Source organism: Nerophis lumbriciformis, linkage group LG01 (genome assembly GCF_033978685.3).
Source record: "Nerophis lumbriciformis linkage group LG01, RoL_Nlum_v2.1, whole genome shotgun sequence".
In the NCBI taxonomy this organism is placed as follows: domain Eukaryota; kingdom Metazoa; phylum Chordata; class Actinopteri; order Syngnathiformes; family Syngnathidae; genus Nerophis; species Nerophis lumbriciformis.
Window position 1 is genome coordinate 9385163 of NC_084548.2, and position 14217 is coordinate 9399379.

Here is a 14217-nt window from a genome sequence, read left to right on the forward strand (position 1 = left end):
TTGGTTATTTATGTGAAGTCCTACTCCAAAGCTTTCAAGCTGTATCTCCTTCCGCAAGCATTCATTCACTCACTGCCCTCTAGCGGCCAAATGGCTGCAGTTATTTGCATTACATTGACTTGTGCAATTTACATAAGCAGGTGAGTTCAAGTGTGCTTGGAGTTAATAATTCTTACCACAACTTTGAAATGAGGCTCTTGTTTAGGTCTTACAAATAAATACCTGGCTGAATATGATGTTCATTGACATCTTTACATGCAATATAGGAAAAGGAAGGAACTTTTGACTAAACACTCAATGCTTCTATAACAATACGAAGCAACATATATTTATTAATACCATTATTATTAGAAGTAGTACGTTGACATATGTATTTATCTTTTACAACATACATATTTTGATAACAAAATTAAAACATTAAAAATGTTTTTATATTATTGATTTAAATGTCCTATATTCTATGATATAGGTACACAATAATAAAAATGTGTTTTTAATATTTATTCTGTGTTATTTCTCATTTCGAGCATATGTACCTGAAAAATGCCCAACATAAAATGATATAAAATATTATTTATCAAACATATCAATCACTGTGTGTTGCTTTGCGTTAATGCATTTACTTTATTATTATTATTTTTTTTGCCAGCATTTTTCTTTACTGCTGTTGTAGTAAATACCTGGTAAAATAAAATAAAATAACACATTAACATTGAAAATTAAAGAGCACCTATGATGATTTTCGTCTTTTCTGCCTTATAAATGTTGTTACAATGTCAGATATTCGTGTTAAACAATAACAAAGTGTCAAAATGATAAGGTTCATGCATTTTGTCGTGAGCTTGAATGTAGTTTTGAAAGCCTTTGAATGTTGTGTTTTGTAGTCTTTTCAAACCGTGGGACATTTGTGACGTCATTATGTAAGAATTTGAGTACTTGCTCTGCAATTAATGAAATTCTGGAGTGAGAGTGTACACACGTGTGTGTGTGTGTGTGTGTGTGTGTGTGTTTGTGTGTGTGTGTGTGTGTGTTGTGCGCCCACACACAGACCCGAGTTGAGTTTTACTCACGAAAATGTTACAAAACACAAAAAATGTACACTATATTGCCAAAAGTATTTGGCCACCTGCCTTGACTCACATATGAACTTAAAGTGCCATCCCATTCCTAAGCCATAGGGTTCAATATGACGTCGGTCCACCTTTTGCAGCTATTACAGCTTCAACTCTTCTGGGAAGGCTGTCCACAAGGTTGCGGAGTGTGTTTATAGGAATTTTTGACCATTCTTCCAAAAGCGCATTGGTGAGGTCACACACTGATGTTGGTCAAGAAGGCCTGGCTCTCAGTTTCCATTCTAAATCATCCCAAAGGTGTTCCATCGGGTTCAGGTCAGGACTCTGTGCAGGCCAGTCAAGTACATCCATACCAGACACTGTCATCCATGTCTTTATGGACCTTGATTTGTGCACTGGTGCACAGTCATGTTGGACAGTCCATGCACAGTCATGTTGGACAGTCCATGCCCCCACAAGGTTGGGGGCATGGAATTGTCCAAAATGTTTTGGTATCCTGGAGCATTCAAAGTTCCTTTTACTGGAACTAAAGAGCCAAGCCCAACTCCTGAAAAACAACCCCAGACCATAATTCCTCCTCCACCAAATTTCACACTCGGCACAATGCAGTCCGAAATGTACCGTTCTCCTGGCAACATCCAAACCCAGACTCGTCCATCAGATTGCCAGATGGAACAGCGTGATTCACTGGAGAGTCCAGTGCCGGCGTACTATACACCACTGCATCCGACGCTTTGCATTGGACTTGGTGATGTATGGCTTAGATACAACTGCTCGGCCATGGAAACCCATTCCATAAAGCTCTCTGCGTACTGTACGTGGGCTAATTGGAAGGTCACATGAAGTTTGGAGCTCCGTAGCAACTGACTGTGCAGAAAGTCGGCGACCACTTTACACTATGCGCTTCAGCATCCGCTGACCCCTCCCTGTCAGTTTACGTGGCCTACCACTTTGTGGCTGAGTTGCTGTTGTTCCCAAACTCTTCCATTTTCTTCTAATAAAGCTGACAGTTGACTTTGGAATATCAAGGAGCGAGGAAATTTCACGACTGGATTTGTTGCACATGTGGCATCCTATGACAGTTCCACGCTGGAAATCACTGAGCTCCTGAGAGCGACCCATTCTTTCACAAATGTTTGTAGAAACAGTCTCCATGCCTAAGTGCTTGATTTTATACACCAAGTATTATACAAACCTCGTTGGGAAATTGTGTTAGATGTAAATATAAACGGAATACAATGATTTGCAAATCCTTTTCAACCCATATTCAATTGAATGCACAACAAAGACAAGATATTTGATGTTCAAACTCATAAACTTAATTTTTTTTTGCAAATAATAATTAACTTGGAATTTAATGGCTGCAACACGTGCCAAAGTAGTTGGGAAAGGGCATGTTCACCACTGTGTTACATGGCCTTTCCTTTTAACAACACTCAGTAAACGTTTGGGAACTGAGGAGACACATTTTTTAAGCTTCTCAGGTGGAATTCTTTCCCATTCTTGCTTGATGTACAGCTTAAGTTGTTCAACAGTCCGGGGGTCTCCGTTGTGCTATTTTAGGCTTGATAATGCGCCACACATTTTCAATGGGAGACAGGTCTGGACTACAGGCAGGCCAGTCTAGTACCCGCACTCTTTTACTATGAAGCCACGTTGATGTAACACGTGGCTTGGCATTGTCTTGCTGAAATAAGCAGGGGCGTCCATGGTAACGTTGCTTGGATGGCAACATATGTTGCTCCAAAACCTGTATGTACCTTTCAGCATTAATGGCGCCTTCACAGATATGTAAGTTACCCATGTCTTGGGCACTAATACACCCCCATACCATCACAGATGCTGGCTTTTCAACTTTGCGCCCTATAACAATCCGGAAGGTTTTTTTCCTCTTTGGTCCGGAGGACACGACGTGCACAGTTTCCAAAAACAATTTGAAATGTGCACTCGTCAGACCACAGAACACTTTTCCACTTTGTATCAGTCCATCTTAGATGAGCTCAGGCCCAGCAAAGCCGACTGCGTTTCTGGGTGTTGTTGATAAACGGTTTTCGCTTTGCATAGGAGAGTTTTAACTTGCACTTACAGATGCAGCGACCAACTGTAGTTACTGACAGTGGGTTTCTGAAGTGTTCCTGAGCCCATGTGGTGATATCTTTTATACACTGATGTCGCTTGTTGATGCAGTACAGCCTGAGGGATCGAAGGTCACGGGCTTAGCTGCTTACGTGCAGTGATTTCTCCAGATTCTCTGAACCCTTTGATGATATTACGGACCGTAGATGGTGAAATCCCTAAATTCCTTGCAATAGCTGCATGGTTGAGAAAGTTTTTTCTTAAACTGTTCAACAATTTGCGCACACATTTGTTGACAAAGTGGTGACCCTCGCCCCATCCTTGTTTGTGAATGACTGAGCATTTCATGGAATCTACTTTTATACCCAATCATGGCACCCACCTGTTCCCAATTTGCCTGTTCACCTGTGGGATGTTCCAAATAAGTGTTTGATGAGCATTCCTCAACTTTATCAGTATTTATTGCCACCTTTCCCAACTTCTTTGTCACGTGTTGCTGGCATCAAATTCTAAAGTTAATGATTATTTGCAACAAAAAAAAAATGTTTATCAGTTTGAACATCAAATATGTTGTTTTTGTAGCATATTCAACTGAATATGGGTTGAAAATGATTTGCAAATCATTGTATTCCATTTATATTTACATCTAACACAATTTCCCAACTCATATGGAAACAGGGTTTGTACACCGGATTCTGATAATTTGGATGGGTGGTCAAATACTTTTGGCAATATAGTGTACATCAAGAATACATTCATAACATAATTCAATGGCCACAGTTTGTGTTATTGGTATTTTGAACACATGTTCCTAAAAAAAAAACCCTGATGATTTTCATACAATAGGATTATTCAAAATTACCTACTGTATATATTTTTCTATTCATTATTTTATTTAATAATTCCATACTTCTTTGGCCCCACTCTTTTTTTGGTAGTTTCATTGTCATCTCAAGCCGCTTGTGTACTATTTCAACATTTCTATGACAGGCCTTTCCGCCGTCTCATCTTCATTTTACATCTTGGATCATCTGGCAATGAATTTATGTGCGCTGCTCTGTAACCAGAAACTGGAGAGCAGAAAACATCATTAGGAAAGATGAGGGCAGACAGACGAGGTATGGATGCATGCTGTGTGTTGTTATTGATTAGATATCTGTGCAGCCACAGTGGACATGGACCTCATGGAAGTGCTTACATTTGGACTGGCTCTGGTTTTCATCCATCCCTTTTCCGTTTTCATGTCACAAAAACAACCAAATTAAAGAATGCTTCATTCACAATATCACCACATATAATTCACCTTGTGGTATTTTTTAAACACCTAGACCTAAAGGTAAACAGATAAATGGTTGCAACGGTGACTGATGGACTGGATGCTGCAGCCCTTACAACATTGACCGTGCATGGCCCACATTTCTACACCAGGGGGAGCCATTTATCCTTTAACTCACGCAAAATCAATGCTTGGTGTTTTGTGCATTGCCAACCAGGATCCATTCATTTTCTACGGCTTGTCCCTGGAGCCTATCCCAGCTGCACTCGGGTGGAAGGACAAGTCACCACCTCATCGCAGGGCCAACACAGATAGACAGACAACATTCGCACTCGAGGGCCAATCTTGTGTTACCAACCAACCTTCCCCAGGTGTATGTCTTTGGTGGTGGGAGGAAGCCAGAGTATATGAGGGGCCGTTAGGGACATTATTCAGAATTACCTCTTACATACACTACTGAAATGCTCTCACATAAACAACTGAAATGTTTTTCTCTCACACACACTACTGAAACACTCTCATACACTACTGAAATGGTTTTCTCTCACACACACCACTGAAACACTCTCATACACTACTGAAATGGTTTTCTCTCACACACACTAGTGAAAAGCTCTCACACACACAAGTGAGATTCTTTTACGAATTCTACTGAATTTTTTCCCCTCTCACACGCACAAGTGAAAAGCTCTCTCACACACACAAGTGAAATCCTTTTAGGGCTGCAGCTAACGATTATTTTTCTATCGATTAATCTATAGATTATTTTTTCGATTAATCGGTTAATCTATAGATTATTTTTTCGATTAATCTATAGATTATTTTTCCTTTTACCGATTTTTTTTTTTTATTTAAAATGAAGAGGAAAAAATAAATGTAGGCCAGTTTTTTCAAAAGGCATGGCTTTTATTTACAAAAAAAAAAAGTATGGCCACTCAGTCAACATTGACAACAACATGACAAAATATTCTGTAACAATGTAAACATTTAAAACTTTTAACATTTAACAAAATTAAAAGTAGCTTATTTGCTTTTTAATGTGCAAATATAAAAGTAAACATCCAGTGCAAATCTTAATATTCTGGAAAAGTATAAGCATTTCAAAAGTAAAAGTATTGCTTATTTTGCTTTAAAATGTGCAAAAATAAAGATAAACATCCAATACAAAAAAGTGCAAAACGGAAATATTCTGTAACAAGTGTAAACATTTCAACAAAAGTAAAAGTATTGCTTATTTGCTAAAATGTGCAAAAATAAAGCTAAACATCCAATACAAAAAAGTGTACAGTGTAAACATTTCAACAAAAGTAAAAGTATTGCTTATTTTGCTTAATAACACAACAATGATAGTATGATTAAAGTGAAAGTTAATTGTTGGTTTGTACATAGTATATGTAACTGTTAATGTTGTAAAAGGTATTTGCACAACTAATTAACGTTAGCGTTTGTGACACGTCTTGTGCCGTGGGGTTCTTTCAGGACCGACAGACTGAACGCCAGACGGCTTTGCCAGGTTTACAATCTTTTAATTTTACACAAAGTCTTTTCTCTTCCAACTGCGCGGATCGCGCACCTGGGCACGATTGCGGCGTCGCTCCCGGCGCGCCCCGCCCCGCCTCGCCGCTCGCTCGCCGCCGCCGCCTCTCCACAGCGTTAAAGAGGAGCGCGTCTTTGTAAACACTGAACAGGCACGCCAAACGCGCCTCTCAGAGCGAAACGGTGCTTTAGTTTATGAATTTACAACGCAGATACAAATGACACATTCATGTTTTTGTGTAATAATGACAACGTATACGCACGCGGACGATTGACTAGTTGATGGTGATGGCAAGAACGCTGTCGGGGGTTTTCTTTTCAAATGTTCGTTCATAACCGTTGTGCTGCTATGATAGGCCATTTCCGCTCGACACAGTGTGCATACAACAACATTATTAGGCCGTTTATTGAAATACTCCCACACTTTTGACGACTTTTGGCGTGCTTTTTTCCCCTCGCTCGCATCGTCTGCTTTGCGCTCCGCCATGACAGTAGTGTGACGTAAATATGCGACGCGCCGACGCACAAAAACGGCGTCGACGTATTTACGTAACCGATGACGTCGATGACGTCGACTACGTCGACGCGTCGTTTCAGCCTTAAATCCTTTTACACATAATCATGAAAAATAATTCCAGGTGTGTGTGTGTGTATGACAGTGTTTCAGTAGTGAAGTGAAGTGAAGGGAATTACATTTATATAGCGCTTTTTCTCAAGTGACTCAAAGCACTTTACATTGTGAAACCCAATATCTAAGTTACATTTAAACCAGTGTGGGTGGCACTGGGAGCAGGTGGGTAAAGTGTCTTGCCCAAGGACACAACGGCAGTGACTAGGATGGCAGAAGCGGGGATCGAACCTGCAACCCTCAAGTTGCTGGCATGGCAGCTCTACCAACCGAGCTATACCGCCCCAGTAGTGTGTGGGAGAGAAAAAAAATTCTGTAGTGTGTGTGAGAGAAAAAAAAATCAGTAGTGTGCATGAATGAGTGTTTCAGTAGTGAGCGAGAGAGAAAATATTTCAGTAGTGTGTATGAGAGTGTTTTAGTAGTGTGTATGGCAGTGTTTCAGTAGTGTATGTGAGAGAGAAAAAATTCAGTCATGTTTATGAGAGTGTTTCAGTAGTGTGTGAGAGAAAAACATTTCAGTAGTGTGTATGAGAGTGTTTCAGGAGTGTGTGTGAGGGAAAAACATTTCAGTAGTGTGTATGAGCATGTTTCAGTAGTGTGTATGACAGTGTTTCAGTAATGTGTGTGAGAGAAAAACATTTCAGTTGTGTGAATGAGAGTGTTTCAGCAGTGTGTGTAAGAGAAAAAAAGTTCAGTTGTTTATGTGAGAGCATTTCAGTAGTGTATGTAAAAGGTAATTCTGAATAATGTCCCTAAAGGCCCTTTATACACTAACCCCTGTTCCACCGTGCTGCCATTCTGTGCATTGATCAACAGAAAATGAATGTCTCTTTTTTGCTCAAAAAGTGTACAAAATGCACAAACAACTGAGTTAATGTGAGTGTTTTTTTTAGTTGTTTTTTTTTAAAACACGGATACATTTATAAATGTGTATGAATGTCAGTGAATTCGATACAACATGTTTATTCCACTTTGAAGTGATGATTTGTAAGGAACAGAGGGACACAATGTTTTAATCACAATTTGGAATTTGGATTAATCATGATTAATCACATTCTGGAATTTGGAGCAATCTCGATTAATCGATTACTCGCTTGCATAACTAAAATATGCTTCGGAGAAGATGCCAATATTTGTACACAAATGCAATTTTATTGTCAGAATGTCATCAGGGAATGTAGTAATTATTAATTAGTGCTGCTTTGAAGGAGGATAGAGATGCACTTTCTTTTACACCTGTTGGGAGTGCATTCCATATTGATGTGGCATAGAAGGAGAATGAGTTAAGACCTTTGTTAGATCGGAATCTGGGTTTAACGTGGTTTGTGTAGCTCCCCCTGGTGTTGTGGTTATGGCGGTCAGGAAGTAGTTTGACATGTACTTCGGTATCAGGGAGGTGTAGTGGATTTTATAGACTAGGCTCAGTGCAAGTTGCTTTACTCTGTCCTCCACCCTGAGCCAGCCCACTTTGGAGAAGTGGGTAGGAGTGAGGTGTGATCTGGGGTGGAGGTCTCGAAGTAACCTGACTAGCTTGTTCTGGGATGTTTAGAGTCTAGATTTGAGGGTTTTGGAGGTGCTGGGGTACCATGAGGTGCATGCTGTGCGTCTCTCTTTCCCTGGATCTCCCTCTGGACTCTGACTGCTTCCCTCGATCCTCGACTTCCAGCCGGCTCACGGACCTCCGAGCTCTGCCTTTCTCCCCATGACCTTCCGCCTCTCGCCCAACACTACGGTAACACTTAGCAGCTAATCTACACACATAGTCTCACACATATACACCTTTTTGGCTCAGTCACACTCCATACCCTAGTTTATTGTATTTATTATTTGTTATTATATACTGTATATATATAATAAATCATTGAGTTTAATACCCCGCCCTTGTGTCTGTGCCGTCTACTCCTTCCGTACATAACAGTTACTTAAATGCATGTCATTTATTTGCACTCGCATTGGTAACAGTTTCATCTGTGGATGATGCAGTGAACCTGGCCCTCCACTTCATCCTGGAGCATCTGGACTCCCTAGGAACCTACGCTAGGATCCTGTTTGTGGACTTCAGCTCTGCCTTCAACACCATCCTTCCTGGACTGCTACGAGACAACCTCTACCAGCTCAGCGTGCCCGACTCCCTCTGCAGTTGGATCAATGACTTCCTGACAGACCGAAGACAGCACGTGCGGACAGTCGAACCACGAACACTGGTACTCCTCAGGGCTGTGCACTCTCCCCCTGGTTCTTCTCCCTGTATACAAACTGCTGCACCTCCAGTCACTAGTCCTTTAAAACTGCTCAAGTTTGCGGATGACACTACCCTCATCGGGCTCATCTCGGATGGCGATGAGACCGCCTACAGGAGAGAGGTGGACCGGCTGGTGTCCTGGTGCAGCCACAACAACCTGGAGCTGAACGCCCAGAAAACAGTGGCGATGATCATAGACTTCAGGAAAGTCACTGCCCCACCATCCCCCCTCACCCTGATTGACTCTCCCACCCCTGTCTCCATTGTGGACTCCTTCCGTTTTTTTGCGCACCACCATCACCCAAGACCTCAAGTGGGAGTCGACCATCAGCTTCCTCATCAAGAAGGCCCAGCAGAGGATGTACTTCCTGCGGCAGCTGAGGAAACTTAAGGTGCCGACCGAGATGCTGGTGCAGTTTTACTCAGCCATCATCGAGCCCATCCTGACCTCCTCCATCACCGTGTGGTTCCCCAGCGCCACAATCTAGGATAAGCATAGACTGCAGTGCATCGTACATGCTCCTGAGAAGGTGATTGGCTGCAAACTCCCATCCTTCCAGGACTTGTTCTCCTCCAGGACCAGGAGGCGTGTGGGTCCGATCACAGCTGACTCTTCTCACCCTGGACACACACTATTCTCCCCTCTCCCCTCAGGCAGGAGACTACGGTGCATCCAGACCCATACCTCCCGCCGCCTGAAAAGTTTTTCCCCTCGGCCGTCAGGCACATGAACAATAACTCCTAACAGTAGCTCCTTTGAATTCCTTCTAAGTCGATAACAAGATCTGATAGCTCAGGTACAGCTCTTGTTATTACCAAATCTGTGTTATATGTGTTTTATGTTGCACGATTGCACCAAGAAAAATTCCTAGTTTGTGAACCCGTTCTCAAACAATGGCAATAAAACGATTTTGATTCTGATTCTGATTCTGTTTCTGATCTAAAGTTCTTTCAGACAACTCAGGCAAAAGTGTAATTATTGTCTTTGGCCCACAGAAGCAAAGATAAACTATAGTATACAAGTACAACCCATTTATTATTATTTATTATAGTCACCTTGAGACCCTCTCCCTGAAACCTAATAACCAGGTTAGAAATGTAGGGGTAATAATGGACTTAGACTTGAACTTTAACAGCCACATTAGGTCAAGAACATCAGCAGCTTTGTACCACCCGAAAAACATTGCCAAAATCAGAAATGCAAAAATGCTGCTGCTCGAGTCCTGACTAGAACCAGGGAATATGACCACATTAGTCCAGTGCTTGGGTCACCGCACTGGCTTCCTGTTGCTCAGAGAACAGAATAGAACAGAATAGTACATCTCTGACATGTAGAGCCATATGAGCCATCTCAAACTCTGACAACCTCAGGGGAGTGGTCCACTGCTGGTGCCTGGAGTCAGGACCAAACATGGTGAGGCTGTGTTTCAGTTTTATGCTCCTAAAGTCTGGAATTGTCTGCCAGAACATGTGAGACATGCCTCAATGTTAGCAATGTTCAAATCCAGGCTGAAAACACTTTTATTTATTTGTGCAGCCTTCCCGGTAGGGTCTATTCAGGTGTACTGGAGAGGAGGCTACGCCGGATAGTCGAACCTCGGATTCAGGAGGAACAGTGTGGTTTTCGTCCTGGTCGTGGAACTGTGGGTCAGCTCTATACTCTCGGCAGGGTCCTTGAGGCTGCATGGGAGTTTGCCCAACCAGTCTACATGTGCTTTGTGGACTTGGAGAAGGCATTTGACCGTGTCCCTCTGGAGGTCCTGTGGGGAGTGCTCAGAGAGTATGGGGTATCGGACTGTCTGATTGTGGCTGTCCGCTCCCTGTACGATCAGTGTCAGAGCTTTGTCCGCATTGCCAGCAGTAAGTCGGACACGTTTCCAGTGAGGGTTGGACTCCGCCAAGGCTGCCCTTTGTCACCGATTCTGTTCATAACTTTTATGGACAGAATTTCTAGGCGCAGTCAAGGCGTTGAGGGGATCCTGTTTGGTGGCTGCAGGATTAGGTCTCTGCTTTTTGCAGATGATGTGGTCCTGATGGCTTCATCTGGCCAGGATCTTCAGCTCTCACTGGATCGGTTCGCAGCCGAGTGTGAAGCGACTGGGATGATAATCAGCACCTCCAAGTCCGAGTCCATGGTTCTCGCCCGGAGACGGGTGGAGTGCCATCTCCGGGTTGGGGAGGAGACCCTGCCCCAAGTGGAGGAGTTCAAGTACCTAGGAATCTTGTTCACGAGTGAGGGAAAAGTGGATCGTGAGATCGACAGGCGGATTGGTGTGGCATCTTCAGTAATGCGGACGCTGTATCGATCCGTTGTGGTGAAGAAGGAGCTGAGCCGGAAGGCAAAGCTCTCAATTTACCGGTCGATCTACGTTCCCATCCTCACCAATGGTCATGAGCTTTGGGTTATGACCGAAAGGACAAGATCACGGGTACAAGCGGTCGAAATGAGTTTCCTCCGCCGGGTGGCGGGGCTCTCCCTTAGAGATAGGGTGAGAAGCTCTGCCATCCGGGGGGAGCTCAAAGTAAAGCCACTGCTCCTCCACATCGAGAGGAGCCAGATGAGGTGGTTCGGGCATCTGGTCTGGATGCCACCCGAACGCCTCCCCAGAGAGGTGTTTGGGGCACGTCCAACCGGTAGGAGGCCACGGGGAAGACCCAGGACACGTTGGGAAGACTGTCTCCCGGCTGGCCTGGGAACGCCTCGGGATCCCCCGGGAAGAGCTGGACGAAGTGGCTGGGGAGAGGGAAGTCTGGGCTTCCCTGCTTAGGCTGCTGCCCCCGTGACCCGACCTCGGATAAGCGGAAGAAGATGGCTGGATGGATGGATGTGCATATGATAACTGAAAAAGGGGCAGCACGGTTGAACAGGGGCTAGTGCTTGTGGCTCACAATAAGAAGGTCCTGGGTTCAATCCCCGGCTCGAATTATGATTGTTTTTATGATGATTCATGTTTATAATTAGAATTATGATTATTTTATTTTAAATTGTGCCTTCTTCTAATTTTCTGCAAAACACTTTGAATTGCTTCGTGTATGAAATGTGCTGTATAAATAAACTTGCCTTGCAAGATGCATTTGGAAGTGAAATTTTCCAGCGAGCACACCAGTCGGAGTCTCCTCACTCACTTGTACTGACATATGCGTTGATCCGATCACTGATGATATGGCGCAGATCTGGGCAAATTAAGGCCCGTTAAGCTTTTCAATCTGGCCCGCCGGACATTCCCAAATAATTTTTGTAGATTTTTAAGATGGAAACTGTATGATGTGCAGTGATGTTTTCAAATGACCGTAAGTCTGGAACTATACAAAGTATTTCAATGGTTGGAATCTGTGCTTTTGCATGATATGCTAGTTACTATGGTAATCTAATTAGAGACTGTGGTAATCTAATTAGTTACTATGATCATCTAAGTCACAGCAGCTCAGACCAGGCACCAAGCAGTGTGGGTGGGGAGCGTTTCCACAGAGTGTTTCCAGAGCGGCCAGCCTTAAAATGCGGGTGTCAGGGACAGACGAGAAAGGAGATTTTTACAACAAAGTTCTAAAGCTTAGTGATATATCAGATGTATCAGATTGTAGGTGTTTATTTTTTTTTTACCTTTCGCTTTCATATTTCGCTGTTTGTTGCATTTTTGTTTATTTTGCTTGATTGTAAAATATGTGGATGGAGAGAGGGTGTGACGTTCATATGTTGTCAATATTCAGTGTTTTATCATTAATAGTTAATATTGTAAATCCCACATTCTTTATTTTCATGTACATTCTGGGTGTCTCATTCAGTAAAAAAAATGTAAAATTCCATTCCGGTTTTTAATCAATCAATGTTTATTTATATAGCCCTAAATCACAAGTGTCTCAAAGGGCTGCACAAGCCACAACGACATCCTCGGTACAGAGCCCACATAAGGGCAAGAAAAAACTCACCCCAGTGGGACGTCGATGTGAATGACTGTGAGAAACCTTGGAGAGGACCGCATATGTGGGTAATCAATCAATCAATGAATCAATGTTTATTTATATAGCCCTAAATCACAAGTGTCTCAAAGGGCTGCACAAGCCACAACGACATCCTCGGTACAAAGCCCACATAAGGGCAAGGAAAAACTCACCCCAGTGGGACGTCGATGTGAATGACTATGATAATCCTTGGAGAGGACCGCAGACGTGGGTGACCCCCCCCCCTCTAGGGGAGACCGAAAGCAATGGATGTCGAGTGGGTCTGACATAATATTGTGAGAGTCCAGTCCATAGTGGATCCAACATAATAGTAAGAGTCCAGTCCATAGTGGGGCCAGCAGGACACCATCCCGAGCGGAGACGGGTCAGCAGCGCAGAGATGTTCCCAGCCGATGCACAGGCGAGCGGTCCACCCCGGGTCCCGACTCTGGACAGCCAGCACTTCATCCATGGCCACCAGACCTGTGCCCCCCCCCTACACAAGGAAGAGGGGAGAAGAGGAGAAAAGAAAAGAAACGGCAGATCAACTGGTCTAAAAGGGGGGGAGAAATGAAAAGGCGGTCTGTCATAACATTTTTTGTATTCAATCAGACATTATTGTGAGGTATTGTATTAGTGTTCCTAAAAATCAGATATACCGGCCCCCACACACATTTTTTTCTCTAAATTTGCCCCCTCGAGTCAAAATAATTGCCCAGGCCTGATTTAGCGGTTAAGGTAAAATTTGAGCGAGGATGAAAGATTCGTGGATGAGGAAAGTGAGAGTGAAGGACTAGAGGGCAGTGGGAGCGATTCAGATAGGGAAGATGCTGTGAGAGGCGGGTGGGACCTGATATTCAGCTGGGAATGACTAAAACAGTTAATAAACACAAGACATATATATACTCTATTAGCCACAACACAACCAGGCTTATATTTAATATGCCACAAATTAATCCCGCATAACAAACACCTCCCCCCCTCCCGTCCATGTAACCCGCCAATACAACTCAAACACCTGCTCAACACACTCAATTCCACAGCCCAAAGTACTGTTCACCTCCCTAAAGTTCATACAGCACATATATTTCCCCAAAGTCCCCAAAGTTACGTACGTGACATGCACATAGCGGCACGCACGTACGGGCAAGCGATCAAATGTTTGGAAGCCGCAGCTGCATGCTTACTCACAGTACCGCGTCTCCGTATCCAACTCAAAGTCCTCCTGGTAAGAGTCTCTGTTGTCCCAGTTCTCCACAGGCCAATGGTAAAGCTTGACTCTCATCTTTCGGGAATGTAAACAATGAAACACCGGCTGTGTTTGTGTTGCTGCAGCCGGCCGCAATACACCGCTTTCCACCTACAGCTTTCTTCTTTGCTGTCTCCATTGTTCATTGAACAAATTGCAAAAGATTCACCAACACAGATGTCCAGAATACTGTGGAAT